This window comes from Mesoplodon bidens (assembly GCF_964165515.1).
Source record: "Mesoplodon bidens genome assembly, contig: HAP1_SCAFFOLD_918, whole genome shotgun sequence".
NCBI classification, from domain to species: Eukaryota; Metazoa; Chordata; class Mammalia; order Artiodactyla; family Ziphiidae; genus Mesoplodon; species Mesoplodon bidens.
Window position 1 is genome coordinate 43,912 of NW_027671969.1, and position 18,823 is coordinate 62,734.

Consider the following 18,823-nt stretch of genomic DNA (forward strand, 5'->3'; position numbering starts at 1 on the left):
ATCCAAAATGAATCTACATTTTTTTTTCTTGTAAGTATAAAGAAAAAGATTTTTTGGGGGGAAATTTTTAATGTCTCACTACAATTCAAGTACCATAGATGTCTCTTTCTATTATTTGTATATCCTGAAAATATACCAGCATTATTGTCTAACACAAAGGAAGTTGGTACTATAAATTATAAGAGACAGGAGCTATGTTTTCACAGCTCTGTTTCTTGAGCACCCAGCCCAATGGTATTGTGGAGATGGAATAACAATCACCATGAGCACAGGTCACTGCTGACATAGGGACTTGCTTTCTCTCTAAACCATTTGACTTTGTTGGTGCCCAGGGCAGGATGCTCCAAAGTATGCCTCAGTGGAATATTACTTTGAATTAAAGTTACTGAAGAAATGACTGATGCAAGAGAGACACACTGACCTTCCTATCTGTCTCCATGAAAGCAGGAAATTAATATCTCATGTGAATGGTGCCCTCCCTGTACCAGGAGGTAGAAAGACATCATTAGCACCAGAGATAGGGAATGCAGGGTCAAGAAGACTGTATAAACCTTGTTACTTCTTTAACTCAAGAAGGTTGGCAGGGACATTTCTTCCTCATCAACAGCTGACAAGACAACCAGAAGGCTGGCTAAACCCTGCTTCCCACCACAAGACTGCTGCAGCTGAGAGATCCTAGGACACATGACAAAGGCCAGCAGAAGGTAAAATTTCTTATCTCCTCAACTTCCCAGGCCTTTAAGGTCTGGTGGGAGGGAAAGTGCTTAAGAGTCTCCTTTTCTCTATCTCTAAATTTAGATTAGCAGAAGAAAATACTTATGGAGCAAGATCCTTGTGACATAGAAAATCTGGTATTTGGAAATGAGTAATCTCATCTCAGTTTTTCTTAATCCTTTCCTCCCAGAGACAGTCACTGTTTTTCTTTGTCTCTGTCTCCTGAGTCATGTTTCATAAGAAGAAAGAACCATAGGGCAGAAGACAGGCATAGGCCCTGTAAGCCTGCTGTTTGAGACAGCCTCACAGACTGGTGAGTTAACAGTTCTCTCCAGTCCAGTGCCTATTAAGACAAACTTTGCTGTCAGTCCTCTGTATAAAAACTGGATGAGATTTTTCCTTCTGTATTTTTCTATGTCCTGAGAGTTTGGCTTTTTGTCCAGTGAGAATATTATCTCTGGTCTCCACCATCTGGATGGTGTATTTACTGGGGTGCATCTGGTAACCCGTTGAATTGACTGGGGTTCTGAGACACAAAGTCATAAACAGCACACTCTAGTCTTGTTGTGCCAGCTGTCAGAGGAGTTTGTCCTAAGGGGACCCAGTCCATAAGGGGCCTTTGTTGTTTCAACCTTCATTGCCTTGTTAGTGTTGGAAAAGTCCCATTCCAGTAGCATATGCCTGATGTCACAGATTAGTAGGTTTGGGATCAGAGGTGCCTCAAATTCCCAGGAGAGACCAGGGACACAGTTTGCATTATACCACCCTTACTGCCTGTGCAATGAAGGCCTTTGCTTTCTTAGATTATCCTTGGAAATGAATTTTCACATTATAGGGGCTATATCATCTGTGCCCTCTCCATCTGAAAGTCTGCTTATTTTATCCATGGTAAGGATTTATTCTAAGCCTGAAAAGTTACCTCTGGGTCGTTCCATAAAAAGGCTTACTGATTTGAGTCACTATTTGAAATTAATGTAAGGTCTTACTCCTCAATGGCCAGATGATGGATCCTTTAAATTTGCTGTATTTAAAAGATTGCCTTTTTGAGAGCTCTCATCATAAACAGCTGTCATATTGATATTTATGGAAGGATCAAATTGAAAGGAAAAATAATGTATAACAGCTAGCCTTAGGGAATCGTTATTAAGATGAAATAACAGAAATTAGACTTAAAGATCCAACATGAATTCCTCTTTTTAAGAAAAATTTTAAAAATTGCCCCATCTCCTCAGCAATTCCTTAGGCCCTCCTACAAATAATTAGGAAAAGATCAGTTGGAAGCCAATATTCAAGAGCTAATAGAAACAATTATCTTTGTCTTCCAAATCTCTACAAAACCAGAAATGCAACTTAGGAACGAGTCAAGGCCCATTTATCTTCACCAACCCTGAAACCTATTCCTCTCAAATTCTTGTAGATATTATAAAAGTTGAGGATAATTGGAACAAAATTGTCCTGTACTTAAGAAGAAAAAGTTTTTTAAATAATAATTACCCTGAGACTTATGATAATAGAAAAATACACTCCAAAACTCATAGAAGAAAATTTACATTTTTTTTCCTCTGTCCCTTAAAGTTATAAATCTTACCATGTCTTTGAAATGTAAACACAGCCACATTGCCTGAGACTGAGCCCAGATTAGCTCAATTGTTAGAACCTGAAACTAAAATTTAAAGAAAAAAAGAAAGAGGTTTTTTTTTTAAACAAAAACCCTCTCTTGCTCAAACTCTAAATGACAGTCTCCTTAAAATTGTTTATCAAGGGCAAGTACACTTAAAGGGCAAGAAGACTTAAAAGTCTTCTCCATAAATAATAAAAGACTGTAGCTATCTGAGTGAGTAAACTTAATTTATTCCAACAAGCAATATAAAAATTCTCAAAAATATAACAAAAACAAATACAAATATTTTTCAAATTCACATGATCTAGGATAATTTTTGGTAAGTAAAATCTAGTTCAGGTTTAGGTTTAATTAATACAGACATATCTTAAGAGTTATCAGCATTAAGTATAATAGCTTTATTCTATGTAGTTTTACTAAAAGTCAAATAAGCTCATGTTATCTCTTTTACAAAATTTCTCAGAAAAAAGTAATAATAATAATAATTTAAGATGATGGCTAACACTACTTTAACATCTTATGAAATTGTCATGAGTAATCTGAGTGATTGTTAAGAACAAATTAATTAAATAGACATAAGATAAGAATTCTTTTAGGTAAACTTTTTTTAGCAATAATTGTTTTTGCTATGTCAACTTAAATAGTTTTCTAAATGTCTTTGATAAATTGTACCCTTAGAGTTTTGCTAAGTTAAATTAAATGAATTGAATGTCTAGATCATTTCCAACTAAGACAAAATACTGAAATATTAATTGCTGAACGAGTCTAAGTTTACCTACTTTTGACCTCTTATTACACACTAAATATGTTTGGTTCTATTAGTAAACATGTCTTGTGCTTCATTAAAAGCTTGTACTATGAAGTAGAATATGTTTCTAGAAATTATGAAATGTATTTATAAGTTTGCCAAGCCACAAAATACTTACACAGTTAATAATTTTAACTTTATCTTTACAAAAAAATTAAAGCTTCAAAGGATTAAGAATTGTAAATAATATATGTGGTTCAAGCTGCTAGGAATTATAAGGAAATTAGAATGTGTTTTGGGGTAAGAAAAAGTGTAAGGTATGGAGATGTTTTTGTTAATGTAAAAACTTTGTTAAGTGATTTTTGTCCTAAAGCCGGTTACTTCTAAATGGGAAAGAGAACAAGGGACAAACCAAAATGGACATAGAAAGTTGTAAGAGGTTTCTTAAAAAGGAATCTTTAGAAAGGAATTTTATGTGTAGTCAGGTCTAAGATTGGAATGAATTTAATAAAGTGATTGACTGAGTTTTAATATCCAATGTAAGCTGGTAGAAAATTAAAATTTGTTTTTTCTCTCTTTTTGCAAAATTTTCTTAATTATTAGTCTGCTCTTAATGAGAAATTGTAAACAAAGACTTTTTTTTACATTTAATGTAATCTGTCTAGCAAAACAAATATTGTTCATTTTGTCTTTATGAGTCTTTGATAATTTTGAAGAAAAACTGAGTGCTTTCAATATTAAAAGAGCTAAGTCTTTGTACAACTATTTAACTATCTGTATTTACATGTGAATCTTTGTCACTTTGATTAAATTGATAACTAAATATTAATTCACAGTGACATATGATCGTATTTGACAAAGTGTTTTAAAACATTTTTATTTTTGAAAAAGTAGATTTTCCCCCAAACCAAATTCTAAATGAAATCTTATTGACCTGGAAATAACGTTCAGGTTTTCCAGAGGCCCCCTGGAACACCTTAAAAGATTTGTTTTGGGCTTCCCTGGTGGCGCAGTGGTTGAGAGTCCGCCTGCCGATGCAGGGGACACGGGTTCGTGCCCCTGTCCCGGAGGATCCCACATGCCGCGCAGCGGCTGGGCCCGCGAGCCATGGCCGCGGAGCCTGTGTGTCTGGAGCCTGTGCTCCGCAACGGGAGAGGCCACAGCAGTGAGAGGCCCGCGTACAGCAAAAAAAAAAAAAAAAAAAAGATTTGTTTTATCTTATTAGAAAAGAGAGCTATGAAACTCATTAGGCTTATTTGGTATGTTACTTACATGGGAAGCATTGCTAAATAAATGATCATAAACTCTAGGTTATATCATAAGGGTGAATGTTATTAATATAAATGTTCTAGAAAGTATATGAAATTCCTAAAATTGGATATGTCCTAGTATAATGTTATCAGTCATAATTCTAGTTATTATCTTAAATGTTTTGTGTCACAGATAAATTTTCTTGTCAATTCCATTAGAATGAATCAAATTTTTAGTAATGGATATTTGTCTTTTATTACTTAGACAATGGTTTCACTCAGATGCTTTTACAAAAGCTTCCTGAAAATGTGTTTCATGTTCAGAGAAATTCTTGGAAAAGGATCTAACAAGTATTCTAGAGCACAAGTTTCTGATGAATTTCAAATCATTACACTGAACTGAGTAAGAATTTACAAAACCCTAACGGAGAAATTGATGGTTTCATAAAACTTCTAACAAAAGATCAAACAAAACAAGAATTAATTACATGGGACTAAGTAAACTGAAGAAGATGGTTATAATGTTTTATGATTTTAAAAATAAATTTATTTATTTTATTTATCTTTGGTTGCATTGGGTCTTTGTTGCTGTGTGTGGGCTTTCTCTAGTTGCGGCGAACGGCAGCTACTCTTCGTTGTGGTGCGTGGCCTTCTCATGTTGTGGAGCGTGGGCTCTACGTGCATGGGCTTCAGTAGTTGTGGCTCGTGGACTTCAGTAGTTGTGGCTCATGGGCTCTAGAACACAGGCTCAGTAGTTGTGGCGTGTGGGCTTAGTTGCTCTGGGGCTTGTGGGATATTCCTGGACCATGGCTCGAACCCATGTCCCCTGCACTGGCAGGCAGATTCTTAACCACTGTGCCACCAGGAAAGCCCCATTTTATGATTTCTTTTTCGTAGTACACGGGCCTCTCACTGTTGTGGCCTCTCCTGTTGCGGAGCATAGGCTCTGCACGAGCAGGCTCAGCGGCCATGGCTCACGGGCCCAGCCACTCAGCGGCATGTGGGATCTTCCCGGACCAGGGCACGAACCAGTGTCCCCTGCACCAGCAGGCAGACTCTCAACCACTGCACCACCAGGGAAGCCCTATGATTTTTAAATTTGAAACATTGCTGCTTCTTTTTTTTAAGTTTTGTTTCTCCAAATTTAGGAAAATTTGTTTTTCTCTTTTTTTTTTTTGCGGTATGTGGGCCTCTCACTGTTGTGGCCTCTCCTGTTGCGGAGCACAGGCTCCGGACACGCAGGCTCAGCAGCCATGGCTCACGGGCCTAGCCGCTCCGCGGCATGTGGGATCTTCCCGGACCGGAGCACGAACCCGTGTCCCCTTCATCAGCAGGTGGACTCTCCACCAGTGCGCCACAAGGGAAGCCCTGTTTTTCTCTCGTAAGCTTAGAGCAATTTGGTAAATTATACCCTTGTAAGCAAAATTGAATCATTTGTCTTTTTCTCCCTACCCGATTCCTCCAGAATTCAGAGGCTTTCAGTGAACATTCTTATTTTCTTGGCAATATAGTTATTTGCATAATTTCAATAAGAATCTGTTCTCCTTATAATAGCACATAATTGCAAACATTGATTATATTACTAAAGTTTTGCCTAGAATGTCATATTTGAGAGAGATATACATAAACTTAGATTTGACCAAACAGCTTTAAGAAACTAAGGTTGACTTCATGGAGCCAATAAAGCCCCTTGGGAAAATAGTGTGGTACCTTGCTTACAGAGTTCCCAGCAGCCTTACTAGCTGAGTAAGGAAGGTCACTTCCTGGCAAATGCAAGAACCTCAGAATATTTGGGGGACATTGAGGAGAAAAATTCCCCCAAATCTATGGACGTCAAATGATTGGCTTGGCTTCTTAGCCTCAAGGGACTATTAAAAGTTTAATCTGGAGATTCCTTATAAAAAGTTCCAGCAAAGCAGATTTAAAAGAGCCTATATGGGAGATTTCCCTCTAACCCTGGAGATATTCTGCATAGATAGTGGTTGACCAGAGGTAAAGCCTAAAGTCCTTCATGAATTTCAATCAAAATTGGACTTTAAGAAGCCAGAACTCCTCACAGTGACATTCAGGAGAGAGGGTAGAGACAAAGATGGCAGAGTAGAAGGACGTGAGCTCACCTGCTCTCATGAAACCACCCAAATCACAACTAACTGCTGAACAACCGTCAACAAAAAAGACTTGAACATACAAAAAAGACATTCTACATCCAAAGACAAAGAAGAAGCTACAACTAGATGGTAGGAGGGGTGCTTTCGTGATATAATCAAATCTCATACCTACTGGGTGGGCGACCCAGAAAGTGGAAAATAATCATCATATCACAGAGGTTCTCCCACAGGAGTGAGAGTTCTGAGACCCACGTGAGGCTCCTCAGCCTGGGGACATGGCAATGAGAGGAGGAGATCCCAGAGCATTTGATCTTGAAGGCCAGTGGGACTTGAGGGCAGGAGCTCCACAGGATTGGGGGAAACAGAGACTCCACTTTCGGAGGGTGCACACAAGGTTTCATGTGTACTGGGACCCAGGGCAAAGCAGTAACTCTGTAAAAGCCTGGGTCAGACCTACCTGAGGGTCTTGGAGGGTCTCCTGGGGAGGAAGAAGTTGGCTGTGGCTCACTGTGGGGGCAAGGACACTGGTGGCAGAGGACCCAGGGAATATTTTTTGTTGTGAGCTCTCCTGGAGGTCACCATTTGGGCACTGAGACCCGGCCCCACCCAATAGCCTGCAGTCTCCAGTTCTGGGATGCCTCAGGGCAAACAACCAACAGGGTGGGAACACAGACCCTCCCATGAGCAGACAGGCTGCCTAAAGTTATTCTGATCCCACAGCCGCCCCTAAACACCACTTGACACAGCCCTGCCCACAAGAGGGAGAAGACCCAGCTCCACCCACCAGTGGGCAGGCACCAGTCCCTACCACCAGGAAGACTTCACAAGCTCCTGAACCAACCTCACCCATCAGGGGGCAGGCACCAGAAGTGAGAGGAGCCATGATCCTGCAGCCTGAGGAAAGGAGGCTACAAACACGGAAGGCAGAGAAATGTGTTCCAGATGAAGGAACATCATCAAACTCCAGAAGAACAACTAAGTGGAGTGGAGATAGGCAATCTTCCAGAAAAAGAATTCAGAGTAATGATAGTAAAGATGATACAAGTAACTGGAAAAAGAATGGAGGCACAGACCAAGAACATAGATGAAATTTTTAACAAAGAGCTAGAAGTTTTAAAAAACAGAGATAAACAATAACTGAAATGAAAAATAGCCTACAAGTAATCAACAGCAGAATAAATGAGGCAGAAGAATAAATAAGTGAGCTGGTAGACAGATTGGTGAAAATCACTGCTTTGGAACTGAATAAAGAAAAAAAATGAAAACAAATGAGGACAGTCTAAGAGACCTCTGGGACAACATTAAATGTGCCAACATTCACATTATAGGGGTCCCAGAAGGAGAAGAGAGAGACAGAGGGGCTGAAAAAATATTTGAAGAGATAATAGCCATAAACTTCCCTAACATGGAAAAGGAACAGTCACTCAAGTCCAGGAAGCACCGAGAGTCAAATACAGGACAAACCCAAAGAGGAACATGCCAACACACATGAATCAAATTGACAAAAATTAAAGACAAAGAAAACATTAAAAGCAACAAGAGAGAAACAACAAATAACATACAAGGAAACCCCAGTAAGGTTATCAGCTGATTTTTTCAGCAGAAACTCTGCAGGCCAGAAGGGAGTGGCCCACTATATTTACAGTGATGAAAGGCAAAAACCTACGACCAAAAATACTCTACCCAGCAAGGCTCTTATTCAGACCTGACAGAGAAATCAAAAGCTTTATAGACAAACAAAAGCTAAGAGAATTCAGCACCATCAAACCAGCTTTACAACAAATGCTAAAGGAACTTCTCTAGATGAAAAAGAAAATGCCACAACTAGAAAAAAAATTATGAATGGGAAAGCTCACCATTAAAGGCAAACATACAGTAAAGGTAGGAAATCATCTACTCACAAATATGATATCAAAACAAGCAATCATGAGAAGAGGAGAGTACAAATGCAGGATATTGGAAATGCATTTGAAATTAAGAGACCAGCAGCTTAAAACAACTTTTCGTGTGTGTATATATATATATATATATATATATATATATATATATATATATATACTCTGCTATATCAAAACCTCATGGGAAATGCAAACCAGATATCTACAATAGATACACAAAGAAAAAGCAACCCAAATGCAACACTAAAGATGGTCATCAAACCACAAGGGAAGAGAACAAAAGAGGAAGGGAAGAAAAAAGAGCTACAAAAACAAACCCAAAACAATGAACAAAATGACAATAAGAACATACATATTGATAATTACATTAAAAGTAAATAGACTAAATGCTCCAACCAAAAGACATAGACTGGCTGAATAGATACAAAAGCAAGAACCATATATATGCTGCCTACTAGAAACTCACTTTAGATCTAGACACCCACACAGACTGAAAGTGGGAGGGTAAAAGAAAGGTATTCCATACAAATGGAAATCAAAGGAAAGCCAGAGTAGCAATAGTCATATCAGACAAAATAGACTCTAAAATAAAGACTGTAACAAGGACCAAGAAGGACACTGCATAATGATCAAGGAATCAATCCAAGAAGAAGATACAACAATTGTAAATATATATTCACCCAACACAGGAACGCCTCAATATATAAGGCTAATGCTAATAGCCATAAAAGGAGAAATTGACAGTAACACAATAGTATTGGGGGATGTTAACACCCCACTTTCATCAATGGACGGATCATCCAGACAGAAAATCAATATGAAAACACAGGCCTTGAATGACACATTAGACCAGAAGGACTTAATTGATATTTATAGAGCATTCCATCTGAAAGCAGCAGAATACACATTCTTCTCAAGTGCACACGAAACATTCTCCAGGATAGATCACACACTGGGCCACAAAGTGAGCCTTGGTAAATTTAAGAAAATTGAAATCATATGAAGCACCTATTCCAAACACAATGCTATGAGATTAGAAATCAACTACAAGAAAAAAACTGTAAAAAACACAAATACATGGAGGCTAAACAATATGCTATAAGCAACCAATGTATCACTGAAGAAATCAAAGAAAAATGAAAAATATACCTACAAATGAAAACAAAAACACGAAGATCCAAAACCTATGGGATGCAGCAGAAGCATTTCTAAAAGGGAAGTTTATAGTGATAAAATCTTACCTCAGGAAACAAGAAAAATCTCAAATAAACAACCTAACCTTATAAGTAAAGCAACTAGAGAAAGGAGAACAAACAAAACCCAAATTTAGTAGAAGGAAAGAAATCATATAGATCAGAGCAGAAATAAATGAGAGACAAAGAAAACAGTAGGAAAGATCAATGAAACTAGTAGCTGGTTCTTTGAAAAGATAAAATTGATAAACCATTAGCCAGCATCATCAAGAAAAAAATGGGGAGAGCTCAAATCAATAAAATTAGAAATAAAAAAGAAGTTACAATGGACACCACAGAAATACAAAAGCTCATAAGAGACTACTACAAGAAACTATATGCCTGTAAAATGCACAACCTAGAAGAAATGGACAAATTCTTAGAAAGGTACAACCTTCGAAGACTGAAGCAGGAAGAAATAGAAAATACGAACAGACAAATCACAAGTACTGAAATTGAAACTGTGATTAAGAAACTCCAACAGGGCATCCCTGGTGGCGCAGTTGTTAAGAAACCACCTGCCAAGGCAGGGGACATGGGTTTGAACCCTGGTCCAGGAAGATCCCACATGTCACAGAGCAACTAAGCCCATGGGTCACAACTACTAAGCCTGCTCTCTAGAGCCCACAAACCACAGCTGCTGAGCCTGCATGCCACAACTACTGAAGCTCACATGCCTAGATCCCATGCTCTGCAACAAGAGAAGCCACCGCAATGAGAAGCCCATGCACCGCAATGAAGAGTAGCCCCCTCTTGCCACAACTAAAAAAAGAAAGCCTACATACAGCAACAAACACCCAATGCAGCCAAAAATAAAATAAATAAATAAATTTATTTTTAAAAATTTATTTTAAAAAAAGAAACTCCCAACAAACAGAAGTCCAAGATCAGATGGCTTCCCAGGTGAATTCTCTCAAGCATTTAGAGAACACTAAACACCTGTTCTTCTGAAACTATTCCATAAAATTTCAGAAGAAGAAACATTCCCAAACTCATCCTATGAGGCCGTAATCACCCTGATACCAAAACCAAACAAAGGTACTGTAAAAAAAGAAAAAGAAGTCAATATCACTGATGAACATAGACTCAAAAATTATTTACAAAATACTAGCAAAGTGAATCCAACAACACATTAAAAGGATCAGACACCATGATCAAGTGGGATTCATCCCAAGGATGCAAGGATTTTTCAATATCCACATATCAATCAGTGTGATACACCACATCAATGAATTCAGTAAAGTCACAGAATACAAAATTAATACACAGAAATCTCTTTCATTCCTATACACTAAAAACAAAAGATCAGAAAGAGAAATTATGGAAGGAATCCCATTTACCATCACATCAAAAAGAAAAAAATACCTATGAATAAATCTACCTAAGGAGACAAAAGACCTGTACTCTGAAAACTCTAAGATGCTGATGAAAGAAATCGAAAGTGACACAAACAGATGGAGAGATATACCATGTGCTTGGATTGGAAGAATCAATACTGTCAAAATGACTATACTACTTAAGGCAATCTACAGATTCAATGCAATCCCTGTTAAATTACCAGTGGAATTTTTTTTTTAGACTTTTTTCATGTGGACCATTTTTAAAGTCTTTATTGAATTTGTTACAATATTGCTTCTGTTTTATGCTTTGATTTTTGTTTTTTGTTTTTTGTTTTTTTTTGTTTTTTTTTGGTTGCATGGCATGTGGGATCCCAACTCCCTGACCAGGGATCGAAGCTGCATCCTCCTCATTGGAAGGTGAAGTCCCAAACACCGGACCGCCAGGGAAGCCCCCACCAATGGCATTTTTCACAGAACTAGAACAGAAAAATTTAAAATTTGTTTAGAAACACAAACCCCCAAATAGCCAAAGCATACTATGAAAGCAAAATGGAGCTGGAGGAATCAGGCTCACTGTCTTCAGACTATATTACAAAGCTACAGTAATCAGTATGGTACTTGCACAAAAACAGAAATATAGATCAATGGAACAGAATAGAAAGCCCAGAAATAAACCCACACAACTATGGTCAATTAATCTATGACAAAGGAGGCAAGAATATACAATGTAGAAAAGACAGTCTCTTCAATAAGTGGTGCTGGGAAAACTGGACAGCTACATGTAAAAAAAAATGAAATTAGAACAATTTTCTAACACCACAGACAAAAATAAACTCAAAATGCATTAAAGACCTAAATGTAAGATGGGATATTATAAAACTCTTAGAGGAAAATCCAAGCAGAACACTCTTTCACAGCAGCAATATCTTTTTGGATCCACCTCCTAGAGGAAAGAAAACAAAAACTAAAATAAACAAATGGGACCTAATAAAACTTAAAAGCTTTTGCCCAGCAAAGGAAACCATAAACAAAACAAAAAGACAACCTACAGAATGGGAGAAAATATTTGCAAATGATGGGACTGACAATGGAATAATCTCCAAAGTATACAAATAGCTTATGCAGCTCAATATCAAAAAAGCAAACAACCCAATCAAAAAATGGACAGAAGATCTAAACAGACATTTCTCCAAAGAAGACATACTGATGGGCAAAAAGCACATGAAAATCTGCTCAACATCGCTAATTATTAGAGAAATGCAAATCAAAACTACAATGAGGTATCACCTCACACCAGTCAGAGTAACCATCATCAAAAAGTCTACAAACTGTAGACTACAAAAATGTTGGAGAGGGTGTGGAGAAAAGGAGTCCTCCTACACTGTTGGTGGGAATGTAAATTGATTCAACCACTCTGGAGAATATTATGGGATTCCTTAAAAAACTAAAAATAGAACTACCATATGATCCAGCAATCCTACTCTTAGGCATGTATCTGGAGAAAATTATACTTCCAAAAGATACATGCACCCCAGTGTTCAGTGCAGCACTATTCACAATAACCAGGATATGAAAGCAATTTAAATGTCCATTGACAGATGAATGGATAAAGAAGATGTGGAACATATATACAATGGAATATTACTCAGCCATAAAAATGAATGAAATCATGCCATTTGCAGTAACATGAATTGATGTAGAGATTATCATACTAAGTGAAGTAATTCAGAGAAAGACAAATATCATATGATATCACTTATCTGTGGAATCTAAACAAATGATACAAATGAACTTAATTACAAAAGAGAAACAGACTCACAGACTTAAAAAACAAACTTATGGTTACTAAAGGGAAAAGGTATGGGGAGGGATAAATTAGGAGTTTGGATTCACATATACACACTACTATATATAAAATAGATAATCCACAAGACCCTACTGTATAGCAAAGGGAACTCTACTCAATATTCTGTAATAACCTATATGGCAAAAGAATCTGAAAAAGAATGGATATATGTATATGTATAACTGAATCATTTTGCTGTACACCTGAAACTAATTCAACATTGTAAATCAACTATACTTCAATATAAAATAAAAATTAAATTTAAAAAAGAGATTAAACAAAGAAGTGTCTTCCAATGCAAGGATCAGATCAAAGAACATGAATGGAATATTCCTACTGGGACGATTAGGAGGATAACACATCCTTGGTAGGTGCAGAGCCTGTTCACTTATCCTCTGACTTTCCTTGCCTTTCTCCACTACATCCAATTAAGCAGATAAAAACTTCGAGAAAGCTGCCTCTTCCTTCACCAGTGCCAAGAAGGACAAACTCAAAGAGCCATTTGTCTGTCTGTCTTCCTCTGATGTTGCTTCTTCACGTTTGAGCTATTGGGAGGAGAGAGAGGCAATAAATTCTCTTAATAAAAGCAAAAAATAAAAATAAAAAGCAAGCCTATATGGTCAGTCACAATCCTTGCTATACTTATATAAATAAGACCAAGTTTATTGAATCTAGACTTATTTTGCAAACAAATTTGTCTTAATTTGGCTATCTTTGATAGAAATGAGGGTGATTTTAGAGGGAAAAATTATCTTTCAATAGAAACCAAAATACGTATTGTGGATATTAGATTCTAGTGCTATTAATTTTCCTTGAAGTTTTCTTAATTACCTGAAAACTGGACTGTATCCTGAATTTTTCTAGTTTCCTCCACTACCTGACTACAACTCTCCAAACTAGTGTTTCCAAATTTTCTCCCACCCTTTTGACTTGGAATCATTGCAACTAAAACTGCCTTTTTTTCTGAAGTCCTGCATACTGAAGGTAGATACCTTAATATAAACTTCAGAGAAATCTCCACAGCAGCTCATGTTTAGACAATCTTCTTCGTTCCTGTTGCTATATGGACCACTCAGAAAGTTTACCTGAACATCTGATGGACATTCAAACTACAAAAGATGCTTTAACCCTGACATTTAGAGATCTTCTCAACTGTCTACCCTCAGAACTCAAAAACTGATCCGAAATTTGCCTCAATTATTAACCATTGTTTTTTTGTCTCCATAGCAATGCCTCTTATTAAATACCTGATTGCTTGTACAGTAAGCTTAACTTCTACTTGGAAATACTGCTTTGGAAGAGAAAATTAAGGTAAAATGATCATATGGATGGACTCTAATCCAATATGACTTGTATCTTTATAAGGGGGGAATTTTAGAACACAGACATGCACAGACTGAGGGGCAACCATGTGAGGACACAGCGAGAAGGTAGCCATCAAAGGAGAGAGACCTCAAGGAAACTAAACTTGATACTTTGATCTTGGACTTCTAGCCTCTAGAACTATGAGAAAATATACTTTTGTTGTTTAAGCCACCTAGTAGCCAGTGTGGTATTTTGTTATGGCAGCCCTAGCAAACAAATACAATCACTATTAGGGGAAAAAAATCATGTGCTTTGTTTTTCCAGTAGAATGATTTTAACACTGATTACTTCTTACCTTGAGATTATAAAAGACAGGGATAAACATTACTGTAGAGTATATATGAGTTGTGTCCTATGAAACAAAGCTAGTTAACAAACACCTCTCAGCTGTAGATGATGCCATGTGTTCATCTGATCAGCAAGAGGACATGAGTGGAAGGGAGAACCTTTTCTGCTTCAGACAAGCAACTTCCTGGGTTACCCTGAGTATGACAAAGAGGGCCATTGCTTGGGGACCAGGTCTCCAAGCAGTCACAACAGGCCTCAGGAACCCACAAGAAAATTGTGAAGGAAGAATATTACTAGCCAGGCCCATATGTATCTTTTCCTCCCATCACTGCTCTTTTGTGAAAAATTCTTCCAAATACATATTTTTGTCCCAAAATATCATGTTGGACGCTCGCTACTAGGAGCAAAATTTTCTAGCATCTCTGTTGGATGAATTTTCACACTTGCAAAATCACTCAGAAAAGAGTTCATCCTCCCAACACCTGCCCTGCACCAGTGTCCCCCTAAACAACATCTGACCACAATATGAAGGAACTTACCTCCCAGGTAAACAGGTGCTTGAATGTGATTTAATTATCTCTGCATCCTCTCCCTGGTCTCCCTGTGAAATCTAGTCACCTCTTTGCATTAAAGCATTTCTGTGAGAAGCCCTGTAAGGTGCTGGATATTCTCAATTCTGTCCTACTGGTTTCTCTGAAGTGCCTAGAAGCTGTCCTCTCCACACACAAACTGTTCTGACAAACTTCATTTGAATGAGTTGGATTTTAATTCTCAATTTGCTTCTGTTCCTAAGCTCTTAAGGCTTTTTTTTTTTTAACAATTCAGAAAAAACATTAAAAAAAAGACAAGGTTGGGCTTCCCTGGTGGGACAGTGGTTGAGAGTCCGCCTGCCGATGCAGGGGACACGGGTTTGTGCCCCGGTCTGGGAATATCCCACATGCCGCGGAGCGGCTGGGCCAGTGATCCATGGCCGCTGAGCCTGCGCGTCCGGAGCCTGTGCTCCGCAACGGGAGAGGCCACAACTGTGAGAGGCCCACGTACCGCAAAAAAAAAAAAAAAAGGCAAGGCTACTCGCAGATCTAACATGCTAAGCTTTAACTTAGTACGTTCTTAAGACTGATGTTTTCCAAGGAACAAACTTTCATGTTTCCTGTGCAATAATAAAGGTTTGTTATAAAAGTTAAGTACGAAAAGTGAAAAAAAATAAAAATAGTGGTATCTTCACAGTTGAGTTCTTAACATATTTTCTGATATATGTAAAAAGAGAAAAATTGGCAAAATGAGTACCAACATTTTTAAAAATAATAATTAAGCCTAAATCCCTAGATTTACCAATTTTATAAAATAAGAAAATAACATTTTATAAAATACAATTTTATGAAATATGATTTTATAAAATTTGTTTAGGTAAGTAACAAATGATTTGCCCAAAAAACAGATTTAGCAGGTGGAGTCCAGGGGGCACATTCTACAAAATAAGTTTATTGACACTGTAAAGGGTTACTAGCATAAAATTGTGGTGGGAATAAAAAGGGCAGTGACCTTCCTCCTGAAGTTTAGGAGTGATCCCTGATTTGAGAGATATCTGAGTTGAAGTGGTCATTGGAAACAAATGGTAGAGAGAAATCACAGAGAGCAGACTGTATCAATTCCAGCTTCTGGACTCAGAGAAGGAAGGAAGAGCTTCAGATTTCACTGCAGAGAATGAGGCTGAGAAACTTCAAAATCAGATGCTGTTTCCCAGATCCAGGGGGCCAGCTAATGCACAAAAATGCTTAAAGCCACATAGGTATGTCACCTTTATTTCCTAGAGAAGATGTTAGCATTTTCTAAATCCTCATCTACCATGCCTGGCATGCATTATTTTATAGCTTTCTGGAAGTTTCATCAGCACCACTTGTATATTTGTAGTACGATGTGTCTGTGGAGAGTACAGAATGCAGGTCCGGGGTGGGGGCAACGGACTCTTCTAGCTACCACAGTGAGTGGTGCCCCTGCAAACCTGAGTAAGGAAGACAACTTGCCTTTGGGTGGGTAGTGTTACAATCTGCATGTCTAGGGGCACAAATGTAAAGACCGACCCTGTTCTGGGAATGATTGTGATTCTGACTGACCTCAAAGGGGTAATTATGAAACCCCTGGATCATCAGGATCTGGATGTTCCCTACTTTTTCCATGGTGTGATCATGACAGAAAGTGTGGCTGTAGATATCTGGGAACATTTCCAGAAATGTCCTCCTGTAGGAGTTAATTATAAAGTAAATGTGTATAAAACAGAAAATAATATTGAAACCTATCAAGGGGAGTAGATCTTAAGGGTTAATATTGTAGATGGACTACTTTGGAAAAACTCTTTTTCCCTTGGAGTATTAAAAAGTCATCGCATAATTGCCATCTCCACATTTTGTTCTAGAGTGCCTGGTTTATTGATATCAGTGTGTTACCTGTTTTAAATAAAAATCTATTTGTAAAAATCCAGATCTGTAATAAGTTCTAAATATCATTAGAGTGTCTTTTAACTATAGATTAAAAATCACTTCATTTTCAACAAAATATTTTGATGTAAACATCAAATGTTTTGAAAACAAAGGGGATCTGTTTTTGTTGTTTTCTCTTTTATCTAATTTTTGTATCCATTTTGTCTGGGCATATTAAATGGTAAAAATATTTATAAGATTTGCAGTAGGTGAATCTTCTTAAAAAGAAAATACTGAAGGCCACAGAGTCTGGGAATATTAATATCTTTTTAATAGATTGATCCCCCTTGATTTCTTATTCTGGAGTAAAAGTACAAGTTTTTCCATGAAAATTAGACACACAAATCATCTGACACAATGTATGGCAGATGGAAAATGATTGATGGGAATTTTGCTTTAATGCACATTGCTCATTGTGATTTTGCCCAGCTTAATGAACTGTGAATTAATAATGAGGAGCAACACATTCAACGTATTATAGTAATAAAGTGCTTTTATGGACATTTTTCATGTTTCCAGACTTTCTTGGCCACCCTGAACAATTTTAACTCAAAGGATTAAAAAATAATCGCTTATTTAACTGTGTTAAAATAGTCAACTTTGAAAAGGATATTTTCCTGTATGAACTTTTTCCTAATTGATTCCATTTTGTTCGGATCAGTAAAGTTACCTGAGTAAGCTGCACTATTAAAACAAAGTGATCTGATAGAGTATTAGATGACATACGTGACCACAGTCCATTGTTTTCTGATTCAACGACGAAAGGGAGTAAAGTGAAAAATTAATACTTATACATTTGTTAATTAGGAGAATAGAAAAACTAAATTTCTTGTAGAAATAAGCCCAGAGTCCTCGTGTCAGCCCTGCTCCTCTTAAAAGACCGTGACGCTGTAATACCAATGGATAATCTGGGAGACAACCAGCTGTCATTAAAATAGATTTTACCAAGGCAAGGACAATAGGTTGCTTATTAGCAGTGAGAAATCAGTAGTCTTTTAGAAGTGTACCCTTTGGAAAGTGTGAGATATATAATAAATGAAAGTCTTTCATTATTCATTGTTATAAGCCAAATGTAGATTAAATGTAGACTACCTTCAATTCAGATATTCAGGTATCCTTCCCTCAGTAATTTTATGAGGTAACATGTATAATGTCAAGCATAGGCTAAGTCATATATTTTATAATCCTTCAAAAATTTTTAAAGCAATGTGTTAACCCTATAATGAATATAAAATGGATCCTAACTGCATGTCTTAGAAAATGTGCATTTCATAGAATTATTTAAGAATGAAGCCTTAATAGCCCATCTTTTTAAGTATGTTAGCTGAACGTTATGATTGTGTAATATCATTTTAGGGCATTACCACATTTTAAGAAATAAAATAATATTCAGAAGCATAATTTTGCCAGAATGTAAAATTTAAAACCAGAAATTTGACTTGTGAAAAATCCTCACATGATTATTGGCCTGTTAAAAAATAAAGCAAACCCCACAAACCTGATGCAAGCTATTATGTGCAAAATAATGTGCTAGTTACACAGCCCTCTGGGAAGTGAATGTGAGTCCGGATGCTTCTTTCTTGGTTTATTTCATTCCTAGAGTACCTTTGTTGCAGGTTTTTCTTATGTTTCCAAAGGAAACAAGTAAGCCATCTCAAGTTTAAGTTTTGTCCTCAATAAATTAAAAAACGTGCCAGATACCATTTGACTGGATGATAACTAAAACTGGACAAATATTTTCCCTCACTGGAGACTGACAGTGTTTTAGTTGTGCTTAAAATTTGTGATTCTCCTAAAAAAAAGGGTACAAATGAAAACTTATGGTTACCAGGAGATAAGGGGGGAAGGATAAATTGGGAGATTGGGATTGACATATACACACTACTATATATAAAATAGATAATAATAACCTACTGTATAGCACAGGGAACTCTAC

At 37.1% G+C, this 18,823-nt stretch overlaps 1 long non-coding RNA gene across 1 annotated transcript in view; it reads left to right on the forward strand.

Moving 5' to 3' along the window:
* The first annotated feature begins 605 nt into the window (after window positions 1-605).
* Window positions 606-18,823, forward strand: part of LOC308610741 — a 31,622-nt gene continuing 13,404 nt past the window's right edge. The window contains exons 1-2 of the long non-coding RNA XR_014014633.1: window positions 606-704; window positions 13,985-14,068. This is a non-coding gene — a long non-coding RNA (uncharacterized lncRNA). The remainder of the gene's footprint in view (window positions 705-13,984; window positions 14,069-18,823) is intronic.